The sequence below is a fragment of the Salvelinus fontinalis genome, chromosome 3 (assembly GCF_029448725.1).
Source record: "Salvelinus fontinalis isolate EN_2023a chromosome 3, ASM2944872v1, whole genome shotgun sequence".
In the NCBI taxonomy this organism is placed as follows: Eukaryota; Metazoa; Chordata; class Actinopteri; order Salmoniformes; family Salmonidae; genus Salvelinus; species Salvelinus fontinalis.
In genome coordinates, this window is record NC_074667.1 from 20296513 (window position 1) to 20309104 (window position 12592).

The following is a 12592-nucleotide window of genomic DNA, read 5'->3' on the forward strand; positions in this document are numbered from 1 at the left end:
CTCTAACTGTAAATGTCATGTAATATTGAAGCATGACTTGATCCAAGTGGAGTGTGAAAATTGCCACGCCATCCTTTTCCATTGCACATATCATTGAATTATAATTGCTCTGAAGGCATGAAATGCATAGAAACAGATTTGTATAATGACTTTCTTTAATATGCTCTTAGGCATGTGCGTCACTGTCCAGTGCCATGTAGAGACCATCTCAATGAGATAAGACGTACGACATCTGTCCTTCTGATTGCAGTATTTAGCATGAACTTTTCTTGAAAACGAATTTGATTGGTTGACCTTCTGTAAAAATTATGCTTTGGATCATAGAAAAATACAAGTCTTTTTAACCCCTAATGCTTTGCTTTAATAGTCATTGGGGACCTAAATTATGTATACTGTCAGCCTAGCCTGTACATTACCTCTGTAGAATTCAGATCAATATGTGCTATAGAAAGCACATACATCCCAAATCCATCCTCTACCGCTGTAAACATTCCAAAACACACACAGTACACAAGCCATTATGTTTCCCCTTTGCAGCATACATATAGCCCCCTTGGGAATCTCCTCCTGGCTGCTGTTTATTCAGTACGAGGTACCATACATTTTTTTTAAATCTCTCCATCTCTCGGCCCAGTCGATCTATCAGGATGTCTGCTTGTGTCAGTTTGTCGAGTGGCGGCGATGTTGTGAATGAGTGATTGTCGGTTGAAACGCCCGGCACTGGGAGCTTCTGCCAAAGCCTGGCCCTGTGTGGCAATGTCAGTAATCAGACTCGTCAATCAGCGCTCCCTGTGAACCTTGTGTCAAATCAAACTTCTCCATTGCTGTAATCTCGGCCCTCCACACTTTGCAATTCACCACAGTGGACGCTCCTGAGAGTCTCGAGCCCCCTCAATAGTTGATGGGCAGAAATTGATAGAAGTCTATGGAGAAATGTCATAATCACCCGAAACCGACACTGTTAAGTTGGTATGCCTGTGTTATGGACATTATGGTCTCCATGACCTTTGTAGCTTTGTAACACATTAAAGTAACAGCCATTTAAAAGCAATTGTAACCTTTTATTTCACAGTAACAGTATTTACATGATTCTCCTTTCAACCATGTCCCATGGGCCCGTGGCTTACTAGGTGAGAAGTTGCTTGGGAGTAGGGGGGGTGTTGCTTTAGCAGATAAACAGGCTGTTGCCATGGGAGAGCAATGCCATTGAGCGCTAGAGTAATTATTCAGGAATTGGCATCATCGGTAGCTACAGGAGATGACTTTGCCCTCAAATGAAACACTTTCAATATGCCTTTTATTTAAAGCCTTGATTGCTTTTACTCTTTTCCCATCCCTCCAAAGCCACAAACCCATTTCCTTAATAGCTGATAACACTTTGGTGCTTATTTTGTGGCATCTCCTCGATGGAATGTGCTTACCAGCCCTTGACTAGCGCCTCCTACACACTTTATCCACATTGTAATTTGACATTGGGCATCAACGATGTACAAGCTTCATGAGTACTATGACCCTACAGTCATAAAAACTGACATAACAATGACAACCCACGTCATTCATTCATTACATTATGTAAACCCATTTAAATAGTCATTTCCTGACTTTTGTCAGTGGCCACATGTCAGCATCAATTAGTGAAAAGGGTTGTGCTGTGGCATGCGATTTACTCATTTCTATATCCCCATGCTCATAAAGAACAACAGAAACAATGTAATATAACTATGTTAAGAGCAGGGCGAGGGCCCATATTGTTTTCTTCGCATTCCTTCTTCGTAGAACCCTGTTGTGAGTACAAAATCATGATTTATTCATACCTTTTTCTACATTTCTTCCCAAATATACACTGGGATGCAATAAATTGCTTCCATGTTCCGGAGCAAATCCATATAATGCAGCGGTCTGGTTATATTATGTGACTAAAATAAACACTTTTTAAAGAAATTTAGGGATCCCCCCCTCTATAATGTCTCACAGGGAGTAAAGACAGATGAATGTGTTAAATACGTCTATTTTTATACTCCTGGATCATTTGGAAATGTCCCTCTGGGCAGCGCACAACATTTCAACGTGGATAATTGTGTACTATTTGGTTGAGATGTTGATCAATGAGATTACAACCTATATTCACCCACTCAAATGACCAGCCAAAAGTTAGTTGAATTTCCAATGTGTTATCACTATGCTTTCAACCATCTAAAAGCAAAAACAGATTTCAGTGGATAAACAACGGCAGATTTTTTGTTCAGTTGTCACCCAAATGTCTAACTGTGCTTTCAACCATTTAAAAGCACAGCAAAATTAAAATAGGAATAGAATGTCAGATATCTTGTTTATTTAAATGATAGATGAATGTGTTATCACTGTGCTTCATCTAATAGCTGAACCAAATGACCTGGATTGCAGTTGACATTACATTTAAAAGTACATGGTGCAAGTGATCAATGCCGTTCGAGATTCTGCACAGATTATTACAGCAGTTGTGAAGATCTTCACAGAGCTTGAGAGAATCTGCAGAGAAGAATAGGAGAAACTCCCCAAATACAGCTGTGCCAAGCTTGTAGCGTCGTACCCAAGAAGACTCAAGGCTGTAATCGCTGCCAAAGTTGCTTACACTAAGTACTGAGTAAATGGTGTAAATACTTATGTAAATGTTATATTTCCGTTTTTATTTTATTTTATAAATTAGCTTAAATTTATAAAAACCTGTTTTTGTTTTTTCATTATGGGGTATTGTGTGTAGATTGATGAGGAACATTTTTTTTAAATCAATTTTAGAATAAGGCTGTAACGTAACAAAATTTAGAACAAGTAAAGGGGTCTGAATACTTTCTGAAGGCACTGTAAATAGACCTAAATAATAACATTAATGATATATGAGCGTTAAAGTATGGTCACATTTCATTTTATCTGTTAATTAAACCTTCCCTTTGGGATGATTTCGATGGCAACAGTGAATCTATTTAGTGTTTTAAGTGGAGATCGCTCAACAATCATTCTCCCAATAGCACATTGGTATTAGTCAGTGACAAATAGAATAGCAAAGCAATGCTAGGCTTGGTTAAAACCTTGGATGGAAGACCAAAGGGTAGCTGTATAGATACATTCTCCAGTAAGAGGTGCTGCCCAGCCTGTTGTTTTTTTTCCCCTGATAGTGGATATTACGTTGAAGATCTGATGTGGTTTTAAAAGGTACAAATTCAACATATTTTATTAAACAAGGTTTGTCTGTTGAAATGTGTTTACCGTGAAGACCTGTGGTTGAAATATGACTCTCAAAACAACAGTTTATGTTGATGACTTTTTCAAATCCAATGTATTTTCCTTGTAGATTCCACATCACAATATGTTGATGAATTACGTTGTGCCAAGTGGGGAGTCAGACTCATTGCTTTCCCTAAATGTTACAAATCAAATCAAGTTTATTTTATATAGCCCTTCGTACATCAGCTAATATCTCGAAGTGCTGTACAGAAACCCAGCCTAAAACCCCAAACAGCAAGCAATGCAGGTGTAGAAGCACGGTGGCTAGGAAAAACTCCCTAGAAAGGCCAAAACCTAGGAAGAAACCTAGAGAGGAACCAGGCTATGAGGGGTGGCCAGTCCTCTTCTGGCTACAACCATATAATATAGATCAGAAAAAAATCAGGCACACTTTCATGCTTTGCACTTGTGTGGCAGTTTCCTTTCTCAACTTTCCTCAAGTTTCAACATTTCAGTGTTTAGGTAAATTACAAACTTGAGGGTCTGCACAGGAAAATGTTCATACTTAGTACTTAGTACTACCTCAACTCTGGAGTGGACGTTTTGAGGTTTCAATATTTCAGTGTTTAGGTAAATGATAGCTTTGAAGGGCTGTAGCTACAGAACATAAGAGAATCCTCCGATCTACTTGTAGCTCAAAGGAACCCTTTGAAAGGTTCCCGCTGCCTCAGGGCTGATAAGATCAAATCAGTGGAGATGATCAGGGCGGCATTTTAGAACTGCTAGTCCATCTCGGAATAGACGGTGGTTTAGCTGTGGGGAAGCTTACCAGATAGAAGAGATATCTGATGTGTTCTACTCACAGGGAAGATGTGCACTGAGATAGGGCTGATACAGGATGATACTTCAGATGTCTGTCAATGTGTAGATAACTGTGCGTGTAGCCCGTGGAACTATTGGGGACAGCGTCATCCTCTTTTCGTTCATGTTTTGTCTGATCTGAATTTTGGTAAAAAAAGATTTTCTGCCCTCAAATTGGGATATCTTAGGAGCTATTGGCCATTTTTGATTAAATTGTGGTTTCAACCTCATTAGGTTGAGACGCTTTTATCCAAAGTGACTTGCATTCATGCATGCATAAATTTGACATACGCGCAGTCCTGGGAATTGAGTCTACTATCCTGGCATTGCAAGCACCATGCTCTACCAAAGCGCAACAGAGGACCACTGACTTGTGTGCGGAGATTTGACATATTCTTCTAATAAAACACAAACGCATTTTGTTATGGGGTGCAGGTACTACATATAAATAATAAATAAATAATTTTGGCGTAGATTGTAGTCTTTGTGTAATGAAAAGCAGAGCCTTTTTACAATCATTACATTGTTTGTACTGTATTGCCTTTTTCCTTTGCTCTATGTTCCTCATTAGCGTGAAGCTATTTTCTCTCCATCTGATTCTTATATGTTTTTTTTTTTGATTATGTTGATTTGAACAGGGACAATGTACAACAAAAGCATAAATCACAGTACACTTGATATGCGTTGTACCAGATTAGCTACCAGCACATTTCCATCTGGAGTCCCCGGACAGGTGAACATATAAACAAGAAGACATTATATGCCAACGGACTACAGTGCCTTCAGAAAGTATTCACACCCCTTGCCTTTTTCACATTTTGTTGTGTTGCAAAGAGGGATTAAAATGGATTTAATTGTAATTTTTTGTCAATGATCTACACAAAAATACTCTGTGGAGGAAAAATTCAAACATTTTTTTAACGAATGGAAAATCAAACAGAAATATATCTTGATTAGATAAGTATTCAACCCCCTGAGTCAATACATGTTAAAATTACCTTTGGCAGCGATTACAGATGTGTTTATTTCTGGGTAAGTCTCTAACAGCTAAGCACACCTGGATTGTACAATATTTGCCCATTATTCTTCAAGCTCTGTCAAGTTGGTTGTTGATCATTGCTAGACAGCCATGTTCAAGTCTTGCAATAGATTTTCAAGACGATTTAAGTCAAAGCTGTAACTAGGCCACTCAAGAACGTTCAATGTCGTCTTGGTAATCAACTCCAGTGTATATTTGGCCATGTTTTTGTCATGCCCTGATCTGTTTCACCTGTCTTTGTGATTGTCTCCACCTCCCTCCAGGTGTCGCCCATCTTCCCCATTATCTCCTGTGTATTTATACCTGTGTTTTCTGTCGTTCTGTTGTCAGTTCATTTTGTTCTTTCAAGCCTACCAATGTTTTGTGTCGTAGCTCCTGCGTTTTCCAGTTTCACTTTTTCTCGTCCTCCTGGTTTTTGACCCTTGCCTATCCTGACCCTGTACCCGCCCACCTGACCACTCTATAATAGAAAAGCAAATTCTCAAATTCTCAGGTAGACTAGTGGTTAGAGCATTGAGCCAGTAACCGTAAGGTTGCTAGATCAAATTCCTGAGCTGACAAGGTAAAAGTCTATCGTTCTGCCCCTGTTCCTAGGCCATCATTGTAAATAAGAATTTGTTCTTAACTGACTTGTCTAGTTAAATAAAGGCAGGTGGCAGTAAGTCACTGAGGCAATAAAACTGCAGAAGTATAACAGAAAAGATGAACTTGTGCTGACATTGTTTACAGTGTAGGTTGATTGCCATTAAATAAACACATGATTAAATCTTTGAAGAATTTTTCTGACAGGTTACTCAAAGCTTAATTACAATAGGCTGTAAGGAAAATGTGGAGAAATTAAAATGAGATTGAGAAAAATAGAGCTAAATAACCCACACAGAAAACTATATAACATTTCTATTTTGTTGGCTTTCTGTCATAAAGCAATGGTGTGCTTTTCTAGTTGAAGTAATCTCATTCAAAATGTCCCGAGAACCTTTCAACTGAATAAAAGTTTTGCAAAAACTACAATAAAGGATATCCTCATTATATAGTACAGCAATACACTTTGTTTACTACTTGTTATTGGTTTCAGAGGACCGGTGCTGCAAACAGCAATGTTTTCTTATGCTTTGTGACCAGGTGGCCTTTGGGTTATTGTTCCTCTTCCCATTCCATCAAATAATGTTTGACACACCCGAAGCGGATCCTTTGTCCGCACCACCCAGGGCATTTGACCTGATTCCAGAGGCCAACCCAAAACAACACCGCTGGAGAAGAGGGAGACGGTTTTCTGGTCAGACTTCGGAGGCGCGCACACAATCCACCGCTTCCTAGTATATTACTCGCTAATGTCCAGTCCCTAGAAAACAAGGTCAACGAAATCAGGGCAAGGGTTGCTTTCCAGAGAGACATCAGGGATTGTAACATACTCTGTTTAACGGAAACATGGCTCTCTCTGGATATGCTGTCAGAGTCGGTACAGCCACCTGGAATCGTAGTGCTTTGCGCCGACAGGAATAAACATTGATTGATTAAAGAACATGATTAAAGACTCATGGTATATTGTAGCAACACACAGGAACTCAAGTCCTTTTGTTCACCTGACCGAGAATTCACAATCAAATGCCGACCGTATTATCTCCCAAGAGAATTCTCTTTGGTTATTGTCACAGCCGTATATAACCCCCCTCAAGCCGATACCCCGATGGCCTTCAAGGAACTTCACTGGACTTTATGAAAACTGGAAACCATATATCCTGAGGCTGCATTTATTGTAGCTGGGGATTTTAACAAAGCAAATTTTAGAACAAGCTAAAACACTGGACCAGTTATTCTAACTTTTGTGATGCATACAAGGGACTCCCATGCCTTCTTTTTTGGAAAATCTGACCATGACTCCATTTTGCTCCTCCCTTCCTATAAGCAGAAATTCAAACAGGAAGTACGTGTGCTAAGGACTATTCAACGCTGGTCTGACCAATCAGAATCAATGCTTCAAGATTGTTTTGATCACGTGGACTGGGATATGTTCCTGGTAGCCTCAGAGAATAATATTGATGTATACACTGATTCGGTGAGTCAGTTTATAAGGAAGTGTATAAGAGATGTTGTACCCACTGTGACTATTTAAACCTACCCTAACCAGAAACCGTGGATAGATGGTGGCATTCCCGCAAAACTGAAAGCGCGAACCACCACTTTTAACCATGGAAAGGTGACTGGGAATATGGCTGAATAGAAACAGTGTAGTTATTCCCTCTGCAAGGCAATCAAAGAAGCAAAATGTAAGTATAGAGCCAAAGTGGAGTCGCAATTCAACGGCTCAGACACAAGACGTATGTGGCAGAGTCTACAGACAATCACGAACTACAAAAGGAAAACCAGCCACGTCACGGACACCGACGTCTTGCTTCCAGACAAACTAAATACATTTTTGCCGCTTTTAGCATAATACAGTGCCACCAACACGGACCGCTAACAAGGACTGTGGGCTCTCCTTCTCTGTGGCCGACGTGAGAAAGACATTTAAACGTGTTAACCCTCGCAAGGCTGCCGGCCAAGACGGCATCTCTAGCCGCGTCCTCAGAGCATGGGCAGACCAGCTGGCTGGTTTGTTTACGGACATATTCAATCTGTCCCTATCCCAGTCTGCTGTCCCCACATGCTTCAAGATGGCCAACATTGTTCCTGTACCCAAGAATGCAAAGGTAACTGAACTAAATGACTATCACTTCGGTCATCATGAGTGCTTTGAGAGACTAGTCAAGGATCATATCACCTGCACCTTACCTGTTATCCTAGACCCAGTTCAATTTCCTTACCGCCCAAATAGGTCCACAGACGATGCAATCGACATCACACTGCAAACTGCTCTATCCTATCTGGACAAGAAGAATACCTATGTAAAATGGTGTTACTTTACTATAGCTCAGCATTTAACACCAAAACCTCCAAGCTCATCATTAAGCTTGAGGCCCTGGGTCTTGTCGGTGTAGGTTCCTTGTCAATCATTGGCTTGTTGGTGAAATCAGCAGTCAGACAATATCTTCTTTAAGTACATCAATTAAACCTTTATTAACGCAATTGCAGACAGAATTTGACAATGGAAACACAGCATGTATGTTTCAGAGTAAGTTCTGCAACCAACCAAAGGGCGCAGCTGATTATATACATGTGATCACTCCCTGGTGGTGTGATCACCTACGTCAATGTATATATGCAGCAATAAGCTGAGGGTACCTTATAAGGTAACCTAGTACAGTAGCTTCTCTGAATTCATTAGCATTGTCCACTGTCACGCAAGATAAAAGTGTCAAAACCAGACAGTGGCTATTTCTCTTTATCTAGTTTCGGTCTGACTCACACCTAGCCTGCAAGCACACTCTCGCAACAGCTAGTGCTTAACTGCAAAGACTAATATAGATAGCTTGTGCAAAGTATAGTGGCAGAGTTCAGACACATAGCAACAGAACAATAGTGAGACAAGCATATGAATCTTTAGGTCCTCTTAATCAATAATGCGGAGGGTCTTTGGGACCCTACACCTTACAGTCTCAACCCCGCCCTTGCAATTGGGTCATGGACTTCCTGACGGGCCGCCCCCAGGTGGTGAATGTAGGAAACAACATCTCCACTTCGCTGATCCTCAACACTGTTGCTCAGCCCCCTCAGGTACTCCCTGTTCACCCATGACTGCCCTCCAGGACACCTACAGCACCCGATGTCACAGGAAGGCCTAAAAGATCATCAAGGACAACAACCACCCGAGCCACTGCCTGTTCATCCAGAAGATTAGGTTGGTGCATCAAAGCTTGGACCGAGAGACTGAAAAACAGCTTCTATCTCAAGGCCAGACTGAACTTCTTAGCGCTAGGGGTCAGATTATTATTATTTTTTTTTAAATAACGTGCCCAATGTAAATGGACATTTTCTCTGGCCCAGATCGTAGAATATGCATATAATTTACAGATTAGGATAGAAAACACTCCAAAGTTTCCAAAACTGTCAAAATATTGTCTGTGAGTATAACAATACTTATCCTGCAAGCGAAAACCTGAGAAAATGTAACCCGGAAGTGATATTTAAAAAAAAGAATCTGTGTTCCCTGGCCCGTCTAACCTCCATTTACAGGGGTATCAACCAGATTCATTTTCCAATGGCTTCCTCAGGCTGTGACCAGGCTTTAGACATAGTTTCAGGCTTTTATTTTGAAAAATGAGCGAGTTTTTTCAAAGTAGTCAGGTTTCCTCTGAATATTTCCTGTGCGCGAAAGAGGGGCTCCCCATTTTCCTTTTGTCTCTTAATGAATAGGTTATGGTCCGGGTGAAATATTATCGATTATGTTTGTTAAAAACAACCTGAGGATTGATTATAAAAAACATTTGACATGTTTCTACGACCATTACGGATACTTTTTGGAATTTGTCGAACAGAACACGGCTTTCTCAACCTAATGCGCAACCCAAATGGCGTTTTTTTGTGATAAAAGTAATATTTATCGAACAAAAATAACATTTGTTGTGTAACTGGGAGTCTCGTGAGTGGAAACATCCGAAGATTATCAAAGGTAAGCGATTAATTCTATTGCTTTTTTGACTTTCGTGACCAAGTTAATATAAGGCTAGCTGTTGTAGCATTGAAAGCTACACTCACAAAAGCTTGGATTTCTTTCGCTGTAAAATATATTTTCAAAATCTGCTAACAAGCTAAGCTGTGTTTTGGTATATTTCACTTGTAATTGCATGATTATAAATAGTTTTTGTAATATTTATGCATTTGGCGTCCTGCAATTCAGCGGTTGTTTAGGGAAATTATCCCGTAAAGGAATCCGTAGCGCAGAGAAGTTAAGGATCGGCGTTTCATCAATGGGACAGTTGTAAATCATGCAGTGCGTTATGTCAAGATCGCAGATTTTAGAGAAACAACACATGCCGGTACATATAAGGGTCTTATATCAGCTGAAAGCGTAAATTCTTGTTAATATAACTGCACTGTCCAATTTCTAGTAGTTATTACTGCGAAAAAATGCCATGCTATTGTTTGATGAGAGCTCCTAACACCACAACACTTTTTTTCAACGAGATAGGTTTGATAAATTCACATCTGAAGGTGAAATGTGTACTTACATTCTGAAATCTTGCTCTGATTTATGATCCAAAGGGTCCCAGAAATAACATAAAATCCTATGTCCGAAAAGGTCCACATAGCACGCACCATCGATTTTGTATTTCCACTCTTTCAATTTGAGAATAAAGGAATCTGTGAAAATCTCACCCTAAACTTTGTTTGAACGAGTCAAATCACGTTCATATCTTCTTATGGCTGCAAGGGGCAGCACTGAGTAACCTGAAAATAGTGGCCATTTCAAACGGCCTCCTACTCAATTCTTGCTAGTACAATATGCATATTATATTTTCTATTGGATAGAAAACACTCTCTAGTTTCTTAAACCGTTTGAATTATTTCTCTAAGTGAACCAGAACTCTTTCTGCAGCCCATTTCCTATCCGGAAGTGAGATTTCCAAATGCGAGGTCTCTTTTCAAGAGCTTGTCTATAAAAGGGCATGTCACTTGGGACCATGGAAACACGTCATACGCCTTCCCCTGGGTGTCATGCGGAAGTGAGAGCAGAAAGGACTTGAATATCTCGTTCAGGGATTGAATACAGCCTCTTGGAGTGAGAGGACCGCCATAGTTTTTTTTCTCCATGGCGCGAAGTTGGACTTTGTATTGCCTCCTGGAAAACTGTCGTTATACGTGAATATAATCTCCGACTTCGATTTGACTTGATACATGTCACAATATCATCCTAAAGTATGTTTTTTCAATATAGTTTAATTATATTATTGAAATTTATTTGGGACTTTAGACGTGATGCTTTGGAAGAATTCTTTCATGAAGGAGAGGTTAGCGCCGCACGGCCAGTGTGCTTGCTAATTCAAGAGGGAAATAGTTCGTTCTGGATCCAAAACAAAGACGGTACTGGACAATGGACCCCTTTAAAACATAGAAATAAAGACACATAGAAAACAAAGCATAGAACGCCCACCCCAAATCACACTCTGACCAAACTAAACTAGAGACATAAAAAAGCTCTCTAAGGTCAGGGCGTGACACTGCCCCTACCCTGTGTTGTGACTATCTTAATGGGATGACGATTATTTTATCAAATCAATTAACTATGATGAATTATTATGATGATTCAATGAATCATGTAACAATTAAGTAATTTGAGATCTTGGGTCCCACCGAAAAAGTTTGTTTATTGAGTTACCGTTTCCCGAATTAACTCAAGAATATCAGAATATATCGTTATCATATTAGTGATCCATTAAAATGTATGACATCTCAGTCTTATTCTGAACGTTATTGACTTCAAAGCAGCACGAACCCTAGTCTGCATGATGATTCAGCGATACAGAAATTGGCTTAATTATTTATTTACTAACTCACTCAATAATCACACAGAATTACACACACACAGGATAGATTATATGTTGATTACTAACATAATGCAATGCAAAGTCCCTAGTAGACTAACCCAATATGACGGCTTGGTACACAATGAAAAGGAAGGGGCATGTAAGGAGAGGGAGAGACAGAGAGAGTCTGCTCATGGGAATGTGAATACTTTGCAAATGAACAACTGCTTATTCAAAAAGAATTGCAATGTATATATATTTACGCTTGCATGTCTTTGTCGTCTCTCTCTGTTGAAATTGCCCGGTCCATCTATGGAGAGTCAGTTTTACAGAAGTCTCTCGTTGTCCACAAGAGGTCACCATGTCCTTTGTAGTCGTAGCTTCTTGTTCTCAGAGTGTCTGTTAGAACGGGTCCTCCAGAGGTGTACCACACAGTGTTCAGAGAAGCTTGATAGAATAGATCCTTTAGAGGTATCTATGGTGGTGAAAGGAAATTGTTCTTTATCTCTCGTCTTCAGTCGAGTTTCCTAGACTACATTATAGTCTTGCCTTCACACGCCAAGAGTCTGAGGGTCTTACCATTTTCTGGTCTTGTAGTTTTTAAACCATTTGTCACTTTCAGCTCGCGCTGTACGTTGGCTGGTCTCAATGGTTGATTTTTCAGGGTACAGCTAGAACCACTCTACACACCAGTAGCAACCCGGCATGTTTTGGTCCCTATTTAAATGGCAAGCTTTTCAACGTGTAGCCACCTCTCCACATTTTCTTGTCTAATGTAAATTTCATTAAGAGTCCTTTTATAAGCACTCTGGGAAAAGGGGCGTTCCATCCTTTTGGCATGATTTCTGTGCTCACGTGGGCGTGGTTACTGACTGGGTAAAACTTTACATGAAAAACAATTATCTCATTTATAAAAGAATATCCTTCAAACAAAAGGGTTCTTTCCACTGAATACTGCCTGGCCAGGGAGAGACAGTTCCTGCAAGGTATTTACAACCGTCATAAAACTGGCCAACTCCCCCAGGAGAGGGGGGGTCTTGAAACCTTTGGTTAGCCGGCACCTTTGATCTCTATCCAGGAGGGCAAG